This window comes from Scyliorhinus canicula, chromosome 10 (assembly GCF_902713615.1).
Source record: "Scyliorhinus canicula chromosome 10, sScyCan1.1, whole genome shotgun sequence".
NCBI classification, from domain to species: domain Eukaryota; kingdom Metazoa; phylum Chordata; class Chondrichthyes; order Carcharhiniformes; family Scyliorhinidae; genus Scyliorhinus; species Scyliorhinus canicula.
In genome coordinates, this window is record NC_052155.1 from 76,728,220 (window position 1) to 76,746,042 (window position 17,823).

Below are 17,823 nucleotides of genomic sequence, written 5' to 3' on the forward strand. Positions count from 1 at the left end.
TACTCTGAACGAGGCCTGCATCGGGCCATTTGATCTTGGACCACTGTGCCCTGGGGCCGGTGGTGGGAGAAGCGAAGGGCAACAGGGGGTGAGGTTGTGGGCAGGCCTGCTGTGAAGATTAATGATGTGGAGATGCCGGCGTTGGACTGGGGTGAGCACAGTAAGAAGTCTTACAACACCAGGTTAAAGTCCAACAGGTTTGATTCAAACACGAGCTTTCGGAGCTTTCCTCATTCACCTGAGGAAGGAGCTGCGCTCCGAAAGCTCGTGTTTGAATCAAACCTGTTGGACTTTAACCTGGTGTTGTAAGACTCCTTACTGTGAAGATTAATGTGACAGAGTCTTCACTTGTATCAGGTGTAACATGTTTTGACAGTGAGCGTTGTACATTTCCATTTGCCCTAGTTGCAGATTGTGGCCCCTACCCCAACCCCCCCCCCCCCCCCCCCCCCCCCCCCCCAGTGCCCACTCAGTGATCCTCAATCTTTTTGATCTTTCATGGTCTACTGCTATGCCTAGGTGTGTCCACAGGATGCACATTCGAGGTGGAGGCAGCCTGCTGCGTTCCACGCCCTTTGGCCTTTAATGCCCTTGGCAGACCTACTCTGGAGGGTCAGGAGCCGGACAGCCCCGACCAACAAACAGGTATAACTGACATCGCCATATCGCCATATTCTACCCACCGCCCTTGAGATGCACCGGTGTCAGGAGAGGGGGATTTGAACTGAAAATTGCCATTGTCTACTTGGTGGCATGCCCCAGGTTGGCCTCCAGCATTTCCCCCACCCTAGTGTTGCCTGTAGGGCCCTGGGGATCTCCATGGGACGAGGGAGAGCTGGAATGAGCTCCAGAGGCCTCTGCATCATCTGACTCTGCCAGCTCTGACGGCTCCCCATTGTCTGCCCCCTGGTGTTGACGCCCTCAACAATGCTCCTCAGTCTGGGACAAGCCCCTCATCGACTGGTACATGATGTTGAGATCCTTAGCCATGGTCATCACAGACTGAGCCATGCCTTGGACACCACACTCAAGATGCTGACCAAGCGCTCCAGGCTTTCCACTGTGGTCACCACCCTAGAAAAATGGGCCTCGGTGCTGAGCATTGTCAGCATCACCTCCTTCGCCCGTAGCCTTTGGGTCTCCTCCAATCAGCTATGCACTTGCTGGAATGTTGCTGACATCTCCTCTTGAATCTCACGGTCATATCCTAGCATCTGCATCAGCTCTGGGATAACCTTGTCCAGAGCCTCGGCATCTGACTGGGACCCAGCTGAGTCCTGGAATCCAGCAGACCTCCGACTGCTGACTCCGTTGGACTTTCCTGCCACCACCTGACGTGCATCTGCACTGTGTGGTGATATTGTGCCCCAGAAGCCTGTCCACTAATGTAACCCACTGAGGTGTGCATCTTTACGCTTGCGGAAGGAGCGGGTGACAGCTGTCATCCCTCAATGGTGGTCTCCTCGGAGTTTGCCTCCAAGGTGTTCTCTTGCATAGCGGGGATGGGGGATGATTTGAAAGGACCCAGCCCCATCAGATGGATATCCTGTGAGAGAATGGACATGTGGTACGTGAAAGGGAAGGATCATTTTGTCTGACATGAACAACTCACTTGAGACAAGTCAGTAGATCCTCATCTCAATGGTGCAGACCAACCTCACTATGGGTGACTGGTCTCTCCTCAGTCAATCCCATGATCTCCAGGACCTGTTCCTCATAGGGGGTGAGGACTCGGATCTCTGGAACTCCCCCCCCCCCCCCCCCCTCCCCCCATCTTGGCCCTTTCTTGCTTATTATGAGCTATTTTCTCCTGCGGGTCAAAGAGAGGGCTTTGTGAGCCGCATGTTTGATGGATCACGGGAGTCTATGGCAGGTGGCATCTGTGGGCACCTCAACTAAAATTTTAAGGGTGGCAGATGGAGCTGATGCCAGGGGAGAAGTGTAACCAACCCTTCCAGCTCAGTGAAGGTTGTTGGTCTTCTGCCTACATTGTACGGTGGTCAACATGGTCATGCTGCCCGCACTGATAGTGCTGTCGCTGCCTCCCAGGTGGTATTGGTGACTCTGTTGCTGGTCCTCAGTGGAACAGGATGTCCCATCTCACATCCACAGCATCGAGACACTGAGGAGGGGATTGTCTGGCCCTTTCCATTGGTAGAATCCACCAGTCCCTCCAAAGGCAACACCCACTGTGTGTTCTCCAGAAGTTGAACGGCAATCTACCGCTGCCAATAAACAGCCACGGGTGGGTTGGAAAATCCCTCCCTGACTTAATTAAGGCGATATTAGGGGAGATGACCAAAAGATTGATCATAGAATTGAGCTGCCGCCACAACCATGTGTACTGTCTACACATTACTTATACCGGCCACAGTGTAATTGTGCATCTCGATTCAGCTGCCATTAAAAGGCCTTTTTTTAGCCTAAAGATTTTACAGCTCCCTAGACAGGAGATAGAATTAAGCATTTCAAAGTGTTGAAGGTATAAATGCTAGAAATCTGAAATAAAAACAGAAAATGTTGGAAGTGCACAGCTTTTCAGAGCGTTACCATGACAGCATGGTCTATAGATTATGTTGGAAGGGTACCTAATAGAACAAAGAACATAGAACAATACTGCACAGGAACGGGCCCTTCAGCCCTCCAAGCCTGCGCCGACCATGGTACCTGCCTAAACTAAAACCATATGCACTTTCAGAGACCGTATCCTTCCACTCCCACCCTATTCATATATTTGTCTATATGCGCCTTAAATGCCACATTCATACCTGCTTCCACCACCTCCCTAGGCAGCGCGTTCCATATATTTACCACCCTATTTGTAAAAAACTTGCATGGAAGCTTTTATATGATTGTTATGAAAATTATATTTGTCAGAAAGTTGAATCATAAGTCCACTCTGAGAAATAATGTAATTTTAAATGCAATTTACGCCGCGATTGCTGATGCACTCAAAGCGGAAGCTCTTTCTTGATATAGCAATTTATATACAGAATTGTCCAAGTGGCAGATCCCAGTTGTTTACCCATTGGTCTGCAGTTTCCCACATTCTGCCTTCCTCCCTTTTGAATAAGGAAGTTACATTAGCATTTTTCCAATCCACTGGACTCTTTACTGTGTCCAGGGAATTTTGGAATATTAAAACTAATGGATTTACTGTCTCCACTGCCATTTCCTTCAACACCCTAGGATGTAGGCCATCAGGCCCGGGGGACTTGTCTGCCCTCAATCCCAATAGTTTGTTGAGTACCGTTTCCTTATTGAGCTTTGACAAAGAATCATCTGGACTCAAACCGTTAGCTCTTTTCTCCCCCTACAGATGCTGCCAGACCTGCTGAGACTTTCCAACATTTTCTCTTTGGTTTCCGATGCCAGCTCCCGCAGTAATTTGCTTTTATTTAAATTACCTCAAGTTTGTGATGGTAGCATGTGAGTGACTGTCCAAAAGTATATTAGAATAATCAAGTCTAGAGTTTATGGAGGGTTGGATAAGGGTTTCAAGTAGCAGATTGGCAGAAGGACAATGTTATAGTGATCGATAAATGCAATCTTATCTCTGCTCTGGATAGATGGTAAGTGACTGATTTTGGGGTCAAATATAACAGCAACGTGACAATCTGCTTCAACCTCACACAGTTGCTAGGGAGGGGAACAGGACCAGCTGTGAGGAAATAGAGTTTGTAACAGGGGGCAATACTTTCCATTCTTTTTTTCAAAATGTTGGCTCAGGCAAGAATTGTGGTGTGTAGTTTGCCAATTGTACAGCCAGCTTTTCCCGCCATATTTTTAAATACTTCTAGGGAAAATAGTGCTGGAGGCGTGGCTCATGCTGCTACACTCATGGGGCGGAGCTGGAAAAAGCAGGCAGCCAGGTATCCTGAGATCTGGATGTCATTTGTAAAGGGCACCCCAATCTCAGATATTAAAAAAATATATGTCCCCCGATACAAGAGGAAACGCACCCCCCTCTCCCAATGAAGCTCCGTAGAAGGCTCATCCCTGGCACTGCCCCGGGCACCCTTCTGCTGCTCCCAGGCTGTGAAAAGCAGATGTAAACCTCGCCGGTGTCGGCAGGGGGGGGTTTCCAAAGGTGGGCGTCAATATGGTGGGGATGCCCACTAATTATATTAAAATGTATTAAAATATGTGGAGATGTGGTTCTCACCCTTCCTGGTTCCTGGTAACTTGGTTACGTCACTGACAAGGGGCAGGGACAATCTGAAAACAAGATCTCGGTGGTGAGATTCCCATTTTCCGAGTCTCACGAGGTTTTGTGCCCACGTTGCTGTTTGCACTCGAGGCAATTTGCGGCCAGGGACTAAGTCAGTGGCTTCTGTCTTCCCAATGTTTAACAGGAGGAAATTTCTTCTCATCCAGTAGTGCACATCAGAAAAGAAGCCAGACAATTTAAAGACAGGAGTCAAGGCAGCCAGAGGTGAGGTAGACCTGGGTGACCTCAGCGTATATATAGAAACTGATGAGTGAGAAACAAAAGATTTTCCTGTCTGAAACTGTTAAAAAGCAGCATGCATAACTTGTGCTTAGTGGCACAGCTGAGAATAAGATTTTTATAATCACTTCACAAAATTTTTGAACGTTCAAAACCTGAGAATTCGATCACTTCTTGGTTTAACATAGTTGCTGCACTTCTTCTCTACAGGCCTAATACTAAACAGCTGCAATTCTGGTGCAAATGACATAATTTCTAGGACTGTAGCTTTTACCCTCGGTATCCTAACATTTCCAAACATGCATCTTCTGTCGGCAGTCAATTCCACCAAAACGTGGTGTAATACTGAGTGTATCCGACTTACATCCTGAATCCTGCTCCCCTACCTTTTGCACCAAACAAATAAGTTGATTTGCCAGAATCCCTGAACACAAATTGGCTTACTTACCCAACCTAACCTTTGACACTCTAGCGAACTGATTTTGGTTGGTGATGCACCAATGGGAAAACAACTGGGATCTACCACTTGGACAATTGTGTTTGCTATATCAAGAAAGAGTGTCCGCTTTGACTGCATTAGCAATCTCAGCGCAAATTGCATTTAAAATTACATTATTTCTCAGGGTGGACTTATCAATATAATTTTCATAATAACAATATAAAAGCTTCCATGCACTAGAAAATGTAATAGAATGCAACAGTTTATTTTTGCACTTAAAAGTGCTAACCTAAGTCAATTTTAATGATGGAGCCAAAAAAGGGTTTTAAAACTACTCAATCATTTCTAATTTCATTTGTTACAGCAGAAAGCTTGCTTGAAAATTATATTTTTTTATAATTAAAAGCTTATAAAATATCCTATGCGCCGAAAAGATGAGCTAATTGGAAAAATCTCCTTGAGTGGTCACATATGGGTGCAATTGACAAGCAGCCAGAGTCGCCATGCTCATTTAGTGAGCGGCACGGCAGCACAGTGGGTAGCACTGTTGCTTCACAGCACCAGGGTCCCGGGTTCGATTCCTAGCTTGGGTCAATGTCTGTGCGGAGTCTGCATGTTCTCCCTGTGTCTGTGTGGGTTTCCTCCGGGTGCTCCGGTTTCCTCCCACAAGTCCCGAAAAACATGCTGTTAGGTGAATTGGACATTCTGAATTCTCCCTCTGTGTAGCACGGTAGCATGGTGGTTAGCATAAATGCTTCACAGCTCCAGGGTCCCAGGTTCGATTCCCGGCTGGGTCACTGTCTGTGTGGAGTCTGCACGTCCTCCCCGTGTGTGCGTGGGTTTCCTCCGGGTGCTCCGGTTTCCTCCCACAGTCCAAAGATGTGCGGGTTAGGTGGATTGGCCATGCTAAAAATTGCCCGTAGTGTCCTAAAAAGTAAGTTTAGTGGGGGGGTTGTTGGGTTACAGGTATAGGGTGGATACGTGGGTTTGAGTAGGGTGATAATTGCTCGGCACAACATCGAGGGCCGAAGGGCCTGTACTGTTCTATGTACCCGAAGAGGCACCGGAATGTGGCGACTAGGGGCTTTTCACAGTAACTTCATTGCAGTATTAATGTAAGTCTACTTGTGACAATAACAGTTATTATTATTTCAACCGAGGTTGTGATCAGTGTTCTGTGCAGGAGCGACTTCCAGAGCAATATGTTTTAAAGCCAGCATTAAAGATCAAGGAAGTTCACCTGCTGTAACACGCACTTGAAATTTCATGATCTTTACGTGGTCTGGCCAATTTCAGATGGACTGCACAACATCTGGACCATAACCTACAAGCATTTCATATTGACACCAGGACAGGGAGCTTGAGACAAAGCATTGATTTTGTTGAATTTTAGTACACAAAGATTTGGGGCGAGATTCCCCATCCAGCGACACTGGAATCACGAAACACGATTGGGCGAAGAATCGCGCATGAGGAGAAAATCATGGCCACACTGGGCGCCTGATGCCACGCTCCGGTGCCTTGACAATAGCGTGAATGTATTCAAATCCGCACGTACAGTAAACGTAATTGGTATATCATTAATGGGACCGACCCGGTAATCTCTGGTGCCTCTGCAATGTTCTGCCTCCGTCAGGACGAATTACCGACGGCGGGTTTCAGTTGTGGTTTTAAAAATCAGAAAACGGGTGCTGTGGCTGCTGAGGGAGAGAGAGGAGGTGGGACATGTTCCCACAAGTGCGACTGTGGGCTGCTGGACCTGCCACTAGCATGGCTAGCTGTTGGGGGAGTGGCCTCTGCCGGAGACCATGGGAGGAATAGCAGGGGTTGACATGGGTAATGACCAGGGGATGGGCCCTGGGGTCAGGTTGATGCCCAAGGACCGGGGTGTCCAGGTTTGGATGGTCATTGCCGCGGCCTGCAAGGGAACAGTGCAACATATCTGCCGGATCAAGGCACACCTGGAACCGTGGGTTATGGTGAGGACACCTTCTCCCGGTGGCCATCAAGGTGACGGTCACCCTGAACCTTTTTGTCACGGCGTTCTTCCAGGTGCTGAGTGGAGACCTGTCTGGGATCTCACCAACCTCAGTGCAAAGGTGCATTCATGCCGTCACAGAGGCCTTATACGATGACACAGTAGCACAGTGGTTGGCACTGTTGCTCCACAGCACCAGGGACCTGGATTCGATTCCCAGCTTGGGTCACTATCTGTGCGGAGTCTGCACGTTCTCCCCATGTCTGCGTGAGTTTCCTCCGGGTGCTCTGGTTTCCTTCCCCAGTCCAAAGATGTGCAGGTTAGGTGGATTGGCCAAGCTAAATGGCCCTTAGTGTCAAAAGAGTTACTGGGTTACGGGATTGGTGGAGTTGTGGGCTTAGGTAGGGTTCTCTTTCAAAGGGCCGGTGCTGATGCCCTCCTTTTGCACTGTAAATTCCACAATTCTATGATATGCCCGGTCGGCACAATACATCAACCTGAATATGGATCGAGACTACCAGGATGCCTGGGCAGCAGGGTTCACCGCTATCGCCGGGATGCCCCCCAAGTCCAGGTGGTTATCGACGGGATGCATGTACCCCTACAAGCACCAGCTCATGACGGCCGGTCTTTACAAACCAGAAGGGGTTCCAGTAGATGAACCTGCAACTGATGTGTGGCCATGAGCTGCACATCATGCACGTCTGTGCCCGATACCCAGACAGAGTGCACGATGCCTTCATCCTGGCACACCCTACAGTTCCTGACACCTTCGAGACACACCCCTGAGTGAGGGGTTGGTTCCTGGGCGACAGGAGTTATCCGCTGGAGGCGTGGCTGATGACGCCTACCTGGAAGCCACAGACTGACGTGGAGACCTGCTACATGCAGCGACCAGGGGCGTGATCGAGCGGTGCATCAACATCCTGAAGATGCAGTTCTAACTGGACCACTCTGTAGTAGCCCTCCAGTATAGTGCTCGGAAAGCCTGCCACATCGTGATGTCTGCTGTGTCCTCCACAACATCGTACAGCAGTGCAAAATGTGTTGGAAAATGGAGATGAACATCAGGCCTCTTCTGATGAGGAGGATGCGGGGGAGGGCCAGGTTGTACAGGGCATGGGCCCAGGCTGGCATAGGCATAATATGCGCCAGGGCCAGTGCGCATGGGATGCTCTAATTGCCTCCAGTTTCACCGGCTAGGGGGCCTGGCCGACAGCTTCCCCTCCCACCCCCACACCCCTCTCCCATTACTACCCTCCATATACCACCCACCCCACCCCACCCCCACACTCTGCAAACCCGCTCCGTGATTCCTACCTGCCTCATTAACGCGGTGCGGGCCCTGTGATGGCAGTAACAGTAGGTCTGGTCCATGGAATGGAGGATTATGACGACCAGCTCCGCGATGAGTTCTGGTGCTCCATGTCGGTTGACAATGTCTGACTCCTGCCCACGGTAGCTCTTTCCACTGCCCAATTCGGTGATCCCTGCATGCAAGTTGGCCATCCATTACACGGTCCCACCAAACATTTGGGGTGGCGGTTATGGAGATTGGGTGATGGTAGGTGGGGATGGTTGAGGTTGAGAGGGAGGGGCGGAATACCGGGTGTCCAACTTTGGGGCCTCAGCCCGTACCCACTTCCAATGGCGGAAACCTCCCTGCCCCACCCCCCCAGCACCCCAGCCCAGCCCAGCCCATCCTTCACACCCTTCTGACAGAGCACCAAGGCAGATTAAAATGTTTGTGCATAGGTGTTTATTGTGAAAAGTTGAACATTTATGTACGAGTCTATGCCCTGGACCCTAATGCTATCCTATATGCTGCAAGTGTGTCAGTTTAACTGGTGTCTACTTTTTTGGCCTTACGGGTGGATGTAGGTGGATTCCCAGGTGGTAAATCGGGGGTCGAGGTGGCTTGCTAAGAATCCCAGCCTGTGACCTTTGGCGGGCGTCCTCTGGAGCGACCAGGCCTGGATGGGCCCAGCAGTTGCTTGGGTGTCCCAGGTGACGTGGTGCCACGCTGTTCCATCCGTTGCTCATTGGATGTGCCAGGGATAGGATCGGGGGAGTCCGAGACGCTGTGGTGTTGCGGCATTTCCCCTGTGCAAGTCACCAGCACGTGGCCCATCACCTCCTCCTTCCTTGGGTGCCCGATGGCCCCTGGGCTACTCCTTGGGCCAGGGGTGCGGCTGGGACAAACTCCTGGGGCACCCCTGCCGCCTGACGCTGCCAGTCCTGGAGGCCTGCTCTCATCTCAACCAGGACCTCCATGCTGGCGGCCATAGTGCACAGGGACTGGGCCACCTCCCTCTGGAACTATGGCACCTCCCTCTGGGACTGGCGCAGGTCAACCAGCATCTGGGCAATGCCAATGACACCCTTAGCCATAACCCGTTGTGATTGTGCCAAGCTCTGGAGTGCAGCTGCAATGTCCAAGTGGCCCTGTCCTGTGCTTTGGCCACTGCCCACACAGAGTGCCCAGGTATTGGACATCTTGATCTATGGCCGACACCTTTGCCCCCAAGGCCTCCACAGTGGATGCCACCTGTGCAGTGTTGACCTGTTGGCACACATTGTCAGCATCGCCTCCTGCCCCCTAGAGGTGGTTGGACTCCTCCAAGTGCGGATGCTGGATGGTTGCTGATAGCCCCTCATGTAGCCCAAGTCTGCGTCTCCATTATCAATGACACCACCCTTTCCAGAAGCTCGAGACCGATCTGAACGGCAGCTAGTCACTGGGGCCAGGCTACCCTCCGACCGTCCACCTCCTCGGGGGTTCCTACCTCAACCTGATATACCACAGCACGAGTGCGCATCAGATAGTGCCCCAGGACCCTCTTCGCTAACCTGCCAACCGAGGTGAGTGTCTCTGGGATGGCGGAAGGTGATGGAGATAGCTGTGATGGGAAGTCAGTGTCGTCTCCGAATTAGTGCTACTGGTCCAATCAGAAGATCGGTAGCTCTGGACACTCAGCAGCTACAAGGAGAGATCAGTGATGTTAAGTCAGATGTGAGGCTACCTCAACATGGAGATGCCCATGGAGGCATGTATTGAAAATTAAAATTATTAGGGGTGAAGCCGTTAGGGCCCTCTGAGTGAAAGGAAACCCCTTTCAGTGCATCAATTGGGTTGTTGGTATGCCCTTTCCTACTGATGCTTTCCTGCTTTCAGCAGGGAACCCCCCTTCCCGGTTACAAAGGCACCCCACCACTGGACTGCTGCAGGGAGTCCGCCTCCATTGAGTTGGTGACCTCAATGCAAAGGGCCAGCCAGTGGCAGCCAAATGCTGGCACACATGCAAAATTGGACCTAAGTCATCAGCTTAATTGGCTGCCCACCTTCATGGTGTGGTCAGCGGAGTTGGATCTCTGCCCTTGGGATACTTTCAGGTTAACGGAATGCACTGGGAAACCTCCCTATTTGCTTGATCCTTGCCCCACCATCACAGGCCAGGGGAATTCAACCCTAGGTGTTGGGAAAGGCCTATAAAACTGAAATAGTATAGTGCACTGCAGTACACAGATATCTGCAGAGTACAACATTAAGCTGCAGTGACCGTATCTTCAGTTGTGTGTCTTGCTTCATTTCATAAAAGGTGCAGTGTATTAATTGATTTTTAATCAGTTAAACTATTTATACTCATGTTTGTATTGATTGGATTCCATTTTCCAAACAGCAAGTATCACCATAACCCTCAGACCAACACTGTAGTGCTGTGAGAGTTTTTTAGATTTCATCCTAGTTCGACAGTTAAAAAAAACACAAGGGAGAACCTATTTTAAATGTTCTTATTGCCCCCACCTACCCACCCCTACCATCATCCACATTGGTGACAGCATACTGTGGTATAATGCAAAGCATCATTGTGCTAGTGTTGTATTGTAATGTACATGCAATACATTGTTGTGGCTTATCAAATTTCATCAGATAAGAAACATTCCCTGATCACATGGTGTTAGACCTTGTATTTGGATCACACAAAGCACTAGAATGTATGAATAAAATTGAGAACAAATGGTGATAATCCGTTGGTCCTAGTGGAATTGGGATCATTATCCGACTCATCATTTATTTAGCTTATAGAAATCGATACATCCCTGCAGGCATCCATCCTCTGTCTCATTCAAACAACATGTGACAATACAATGTTAATCAGTGTTGCATCCGGTGACAACAGCTCCAGAAGGATAATTAGATGTAAGCTAATTTGCCTCCACTTTAAACTATGTGGTAAAGGCTAAAAATATTAGGCAGAACTAGTCCTAGATTGAGAGAGGCTCATGGAACTGGAATGAACCTTTTCAGGCTGGAGAAATCAGTTTCACAATGTTCAACAGTTCAATTCACCCATTGATTGACTAACTCGTCACTCTGGCACTGTGGGCTGGGAATGTTTCTATCTGTGAAGGTGACTGTAAAACCATGATGATGATCAAGAAGAAGAGCTGACCCATTTGAATATTAATTTTCATGCTTTCTGTTGGAAGATCAATTGAACCAAGTATTGTGGAATTTTCCTACCCAGGTGGAGATGGGTTCAGGGGTGTGCAGGGTGGGAATGTCCCAGAAAATGTTGGACTCGGATCTTGGCAGAATTCCAATCCTTTCCAGCTTTCTCAGCGAGATCTGAGCCCTGAGGGAACTCTCATGGGTCTGACTGGGAAGTAATTTACATGTTTCAAAAGATATTGATGTGTCTTTTTAACCATGAATTTCTTCTATTTCAACAGCTGTGCATTTCCACAGGGCTACAGAGGGTGGCGCACAACAAGAAGACCTTCCTCCATGAAGCTGACAAGCTGGGATGCCTTTAATCAGTTACACTGAAGATTTGCAGCCATGGCCATTGGGAGATTACTGTTTGAAGTACCTTTCTAAGAGGGAAAGTACAATACCTGCTTGACAAGGCACTTCAAGGCACTGTCCAGCCTTTCGCTCACCTTCGCTGCTCTTTCGTGCTGTCTACCTTCAGCATGGAATGAGAGCAGTTCATACAGTTCCACCTTTCACCTCTGATAAGCTGAAGAGCAGATGCTACACCAATGTCCACATCTCCAACAGTAGTGGAGTAACATCACCAGCAGCAACTGCCTTCTCCTCAGCTGCATGTTCCTCCACTGGGAAGAAGGGATGAACACCAAGATCCAGCTGGAAGAAGGTGACATGTCTGGGCACCAGTGTCTCAGGAAGCTCAGATTGCCACATCCTCAGCTGCCCCACCAGGAGAGGTCATGCTACCAAGGCAGATCGGGGACTATGAGAATACCTCAGCATGGAGGTACCCATGAAGATATTTATTAAAGGTTGAAATCATTAGGGGTGATGCCTAAGAGGCAAAATTCTTCAAGTGCACTGTTTGGGCTGATGGTGTGACCTTTCCGATCGGTGACCTCCTTTTTGCATGTGGGGTCACCCCCAGTTGCAAAGGCCCTCCCAAATGGTCTACTGCAGGGAGTCCACCTCCATTGAGTGTGGGGAAAATGGTAGTGGGGAAAATTCCAGAATCCATTATCAAAGATTTTATAGCAGAGCACTTGGAAAACAGTGGCAGAATTGGACAGAGTCTGCATGGATGTACAAAACAGAAATCATGCTTGACAAATCTATTAGAATTCTTTGAGGATGTAACTAATAGAGTTGATGAGGGGGAGCCAGTGGATGTGGTTTATTTGGACTTTCAGAAGGCTTTTGACAAGATCCCCAACAAGAGAATAGCATGTCAAATTAAAGTGGGATTGGTGATAGTGCATTGAGATGGATTAAAAACTGGTTGGCAGACAGTAAACAAAAAGCAGGAATAAACAGGTCTCTTTTGAAATGGAAGACAATGACTAATGGGATACTGCAGGGATCCATGCTAGGACCCCAACTATTCACAATGTATATTAATGATCTAGATAAGGGAACTAAATGTAATATCTTCAAATTTGCAGATGACACAAAGTTGGGTGGAAAGGTGAGCTGTGAGGAGGATGCAGAGATGCTTCATTGTGATTTGGACAAGTTAAGTGAGTGGGCAAATGCAAGGCAGATGCAGTATAATGTGGACAAATTGAGGAAGGCAGATTATTATCTGAATGGCTACAGATTGAGAGAGGGGAATATGCAACCAACCTGGATGTCCTCGTACACCAGTCGGTGAAGGTAAGCATGCAGGTGGAGCAGGAGATAAAGAAGGCAAATGGTATGTTGGCTTTCATAGTGAGAGGATTCGAGTACAGGAGCAGTTATTGCTGCAGTTACACAGGAAATTGGTGAGATTATAACTGGAATATTGCAATTTTGGTTTCCTTATTTGAGGAAGGATGTTCTTGAGGTGGGAGTGCAGCGGAGGTTTACCACACTGATTCCTGGGATGGCGGGACTGACATATGAAGAGAGATTGAGCCAGTTAGGATTATACCCATTGGAGTTCAGAAGAATGAGGGTGGGGGAAATCTCATAGAAACCTATACATTTCTAACAGGGCTAGATAATGTAGATGCAAAAAGGATATTCCCGATGGCAGGGGATTCCAGAAACTTGGGTTCCCAGTCTAACGTTAAAGGGTAAACCATTTAGGACTGAGATTAGGAAAAATTTCTTCACCCAGAGTATGTTTTCAAGAAGGAGTTAGGTATAGCTCTTGGGACGAAAGAGATCAAAGGATGTGATGGGAAAGCAGGAATAGGTTTCTGAGCTGGATGATCCACCATGATCATAATGAATGGTAAGAAGTCTTACAACACCAGGTTAAAGTCCAACAGGTTTGTTTCAAACACGAGCTTTCGGAGCACGGCTCCTTCTTCAGGTGAATGGAAAGGCTTGTTCCAGAAATGTTTATATAGACACAGTCAGAGATGCCCCGGAATGCGAGCACCTGCAGGCAATCAAATCATCAAAGATGCAGAGAGAGAGGTAACTCCAGGTTAAAGAGGTGTGAATTGTCCCAAGCCAGTTCAGTCGGTAGGCCTCTGCAAGTCCAGGCTTGTTGGTGGGGGCCGAATGTAATGCGACATGAATCCCAGATCCCGGTTGAGTCCGCATTCATGCGTGCGGAACTTAGCTATAAGGTATACTATAAGGTATATAGCTATAAGGTTAAAGAGGTGTGAATTGTCCCAAGCCAGTTCAGTCGGTAGGCCTCTGCAAGTCCAGGCTTGTTGGTGGGGGCCGAATGTAATGCGACATGAATCCCAGATCCCGGTTGAGTCCGCATTCATGCGTGCGGAACTTAGCTATAAGTATACCTTATAGCTAAGTTCCGCACGCATGAATGCGGACTCAACCGGGATCTGGGATTCATGTCGCATTACATTCGGCCCCCACCAACAAGCCTGGACTTGCAGAGGCCTACCGACTGAACTGGCTTGGGACAATTCACACCTCTTTAACCTGGAGTTACCTCTCTCTCTGCATCTTTGATGATTTGATTGCCTGCAGGTGCTCGCATTCCGGGGCATCTCTGACTGTGTCTATATAAACATTTCTGGAACAAGCCTTTCCATTCACCTGAAGAAGGAGCCGTGCTCCGAAAGCTCGTGTTTGAAACAAACCTGTTGGACTTTAACCTGGTGTTGTAAGACTTCTTACTGTGCTCACCCCAGTCCAACGCCGGCATCTCCACATAATGAATGGTGGAACAGGATTTAAAGGACAAATGACCTCCTCCTACTCCTATTTTCTATATTTCTATGTTTCTATAGTTGGTGGCCTCTGAGCCAGAAGCTCTAGATTCAAGTCCACACTTGAATGGCCCAGGGAGGTTTGTTCATAATGTGGCCAAACAGGCTGAGTATTAATATCTGATCTGTCCAACATATGCCAATGGCAGATGGTAAGTGCGGAAGAGATTTCTGATAAACCATGTATTGGAAAGAAATTGGAATCTCTGCCATCACTATTCAAAGCTCCAGATTACACTATGCATGTAAAAGTGCATGTTTTCACAGCAATGCAAACTGCTTGGAGAGGGGGACAGATGGCTGGAAGGCTGGTATGGATCAGATTGGTGTCAACAGCTCAGGGTTTGAACCCTATTCTGGCTGGGGTGAAATCAGAACCTTCCTCCTTGTCCATGGTGGAGGTTGCGGCGCTTTGGGCTGAACCTGTCTTTGGGAAGAGAAGGGAAGAAGAATGCAGAGCAGATTGTATTGTGAGCAGTGAATACATTATATTAAATTGTAGATTTACGTGAGGTCATGGTCCATGTAGATACTACTGACATGAACAGAACGAGGAAGGAGGTTCTGCATAGTCAGTTTGAAGAGCTGGGCACCAAATTAAGAAGCAGAACCTCAAAAGTAATCATTCCTGCATTATTAACTGAGCCACATGCAAATGGCATAGGACAAAATTAGATTAGAAATATGAATGTGTGGCTCTAAGACTGGTGTGGGAGACATGGGTTCCTGTTTATGCGGTATTGGCACCAGTTTTGAGAAAGTGGGATCTGTACCATCGAATGGTCTATACCTGAGCTAAGTTGCATAACTTGGGAAGTAGAGAGGGTTTTAACCTAAATACTGGGGGCAAGGGACCAAATTTTGGAACATGTGGTAAACCAAAGAGTAGAGACAAGGCAAGAAAGTAAGGTACTAATATAAGGATTGAGAAATAGACTGTGACAGGAAGGGACAGAGAGAATAAATCTAAGATTAAGGGCACAATTGAACGGCCATGTTGCACCCAAAAACCAGTGCGCAACAGCGCAGCGTGGTCAATAGAAGCTGGGGAATCCCGCTCCCAGTATCTACCAGGCTCGCAATTCTTCACATTGCAATGTTAATCCTGCCCGTTGTGGCTGTGATCACTTTTAGGCAAATCTGCATCTTTTCTTTTAATAAACATTTTATTGAGGTATTTCTGGAGAGAAACAACAACAAAATAGGCAAGATACATGAAACCATAAACATAGTGCAAAAACCGTTAACTTTTCGTACAGGTCCCACACTTATTACCCCCCCCCCCCCCCCCCCCCCACTCTGACCTAAACTACTCCCCACCCCCTCTCCCTCGTCTGCTGACGATCAATTTTCCGCAAGGAAGTCGACGAACGGTTGCCACCTCCGGGTGAACCCGAACAATGAAACTTCCAAGACAAACTTAATTTTCTCCATACAGAGAAAGCTAGCCATGTCCGATTGCCAGGTCTCCGACTTCGGGGGCTTTGAGTCTCTCCATGCCAAAACTATCCTCTCCGGGCTACCAAGGAAGCAAAGGCCAGAACGTCTGCCTCTTTCTCCTCCTGGATTCCTGGATCCTCTGACACCCCGAAAATCACCACCCAGCATTTTTAAAACCTTGGGCATGATGTCCGCAAACCCCTGCCAAAATCCCCTAAGCTTTGGACATGTCCAAAACATAGAACATAGAACAGTACAGCACAGAACAGGCCCTTCGGCCCTCAATGTTGTGCCGAGCCATGATCACCCTACTCAAACCCACATATCCACCCTATACCCGTAACCCAAGAACCCCCCCCTTAACCTTACTTTTATTAGGACACTACGGGCAATTTTAGCATGGCCAATCCACCTAACATATGGACGTGGTTCGCCGGTCCTCCCGCACATTTTGCGCACTTGTCCTCAACCCCAAAGAATCTGCTCATCCGGGCCACTGTCATGTGAGGCCGGTGAACAACCTTAATTTGTATCAGGCTAAGCCTGACACATGCTGTGGACGCGTTGACTCTACTCAACGCATCTGCCCATAGACCATCCTCTATCTCACCTCCCAACTCCTCCTCCCACTTGCGCTTCAGTTCCTCGGTCTGCGTCTCCTCCGACCCCATAAACTCCTTAGATATGTCCAAGACGCTCCCATCCCCTACCCATCCGCTGTAAATTACCCTATCCTGAATCCCCCTTAGCGGTAGGAGCGGGAAGGTTGCCACCTGTTTACGAAGGAAGTCCCGCACCTGCAAATATCTGAATTTGTTTCTCCTCGCCAACCCAAACTTCTCCTCCAAAGCCCTCATACTCGGAAAGCTCCCCTCTATGAACACATCCCCCATCCTCTCAATCCCCGCTCTCCACCATACCCGGAGCCCCCCCATCCATACTTCCCGGGGCAAACCGGTGGTTATGGCAAATCTGCATCTTAAAGCGAGACAGCTAGTTTCAGTTTAATGTGCAGATTCCCGAGGTACCCAAGGCATTGGGATGTATCCCCTTCGCCTCAGAGACCTCGGATGAGCACCTTTCAGCCCTGGTCTCCACAAATGGGAGACAGAACTGCACTTGTGGAGGTCTCCCAAGGGATTGGAGGCCCCCAAGGGCATGCACTTTGTGCAGGGTGGCACCCTGGCAGTGCCATATGTGTGCCAGCCTGGCAATATGCCCAGGTGACACTGCCAGCTGGCAGCAGCCCTACCAGATTGGTACTAACAAGGTGTCAAGCTGGCATTGTTTGCACAGAGGCAAACGGGCTGCGGGTGTTAGGGGGAACGGGCTGCGGGTGTTAGGGGGAACGGGCTGTGGGTGTTAGGGAGTGCAGTTGCAGTGGCGGGCCAGGGACTCTCCCATAATGTGTTTGGGGCTTTGGGGAAGCTAAGGGATCGCTTTGTGGGTTCCAGAGATTGGGACGTCATTTTTAATTGGCATCCCGATCTCTCGCTGCACTGAGGAGTTCCGGAAAGGGGAGCTCCTCAGTACACAAAACCGGACTATGTGTGGCCTCAGCCACACGTTGCCTGCTGAGGCCCACTATCTAACCCTGGTGCTGTTTTATAACGTTGTCTTTCTCGGCGCTGCGAGCAGCGGGAAACATGCAGCTAAACACGCTCGCTTTGGGACTCTGTTCCTATTTAGTTAAATAACACCCTAGATAAACCGATAAGGCTAGATGCAACAAAAATAATCAAAGAACAAAATTAAAGGCTCTATTTCTAAGCGCATGTCGCATTCAAAACAAAAGAGATGAACTGAGAGCGCAAATAAAAATTAATTAGTACGATCTGATAGCTGTTG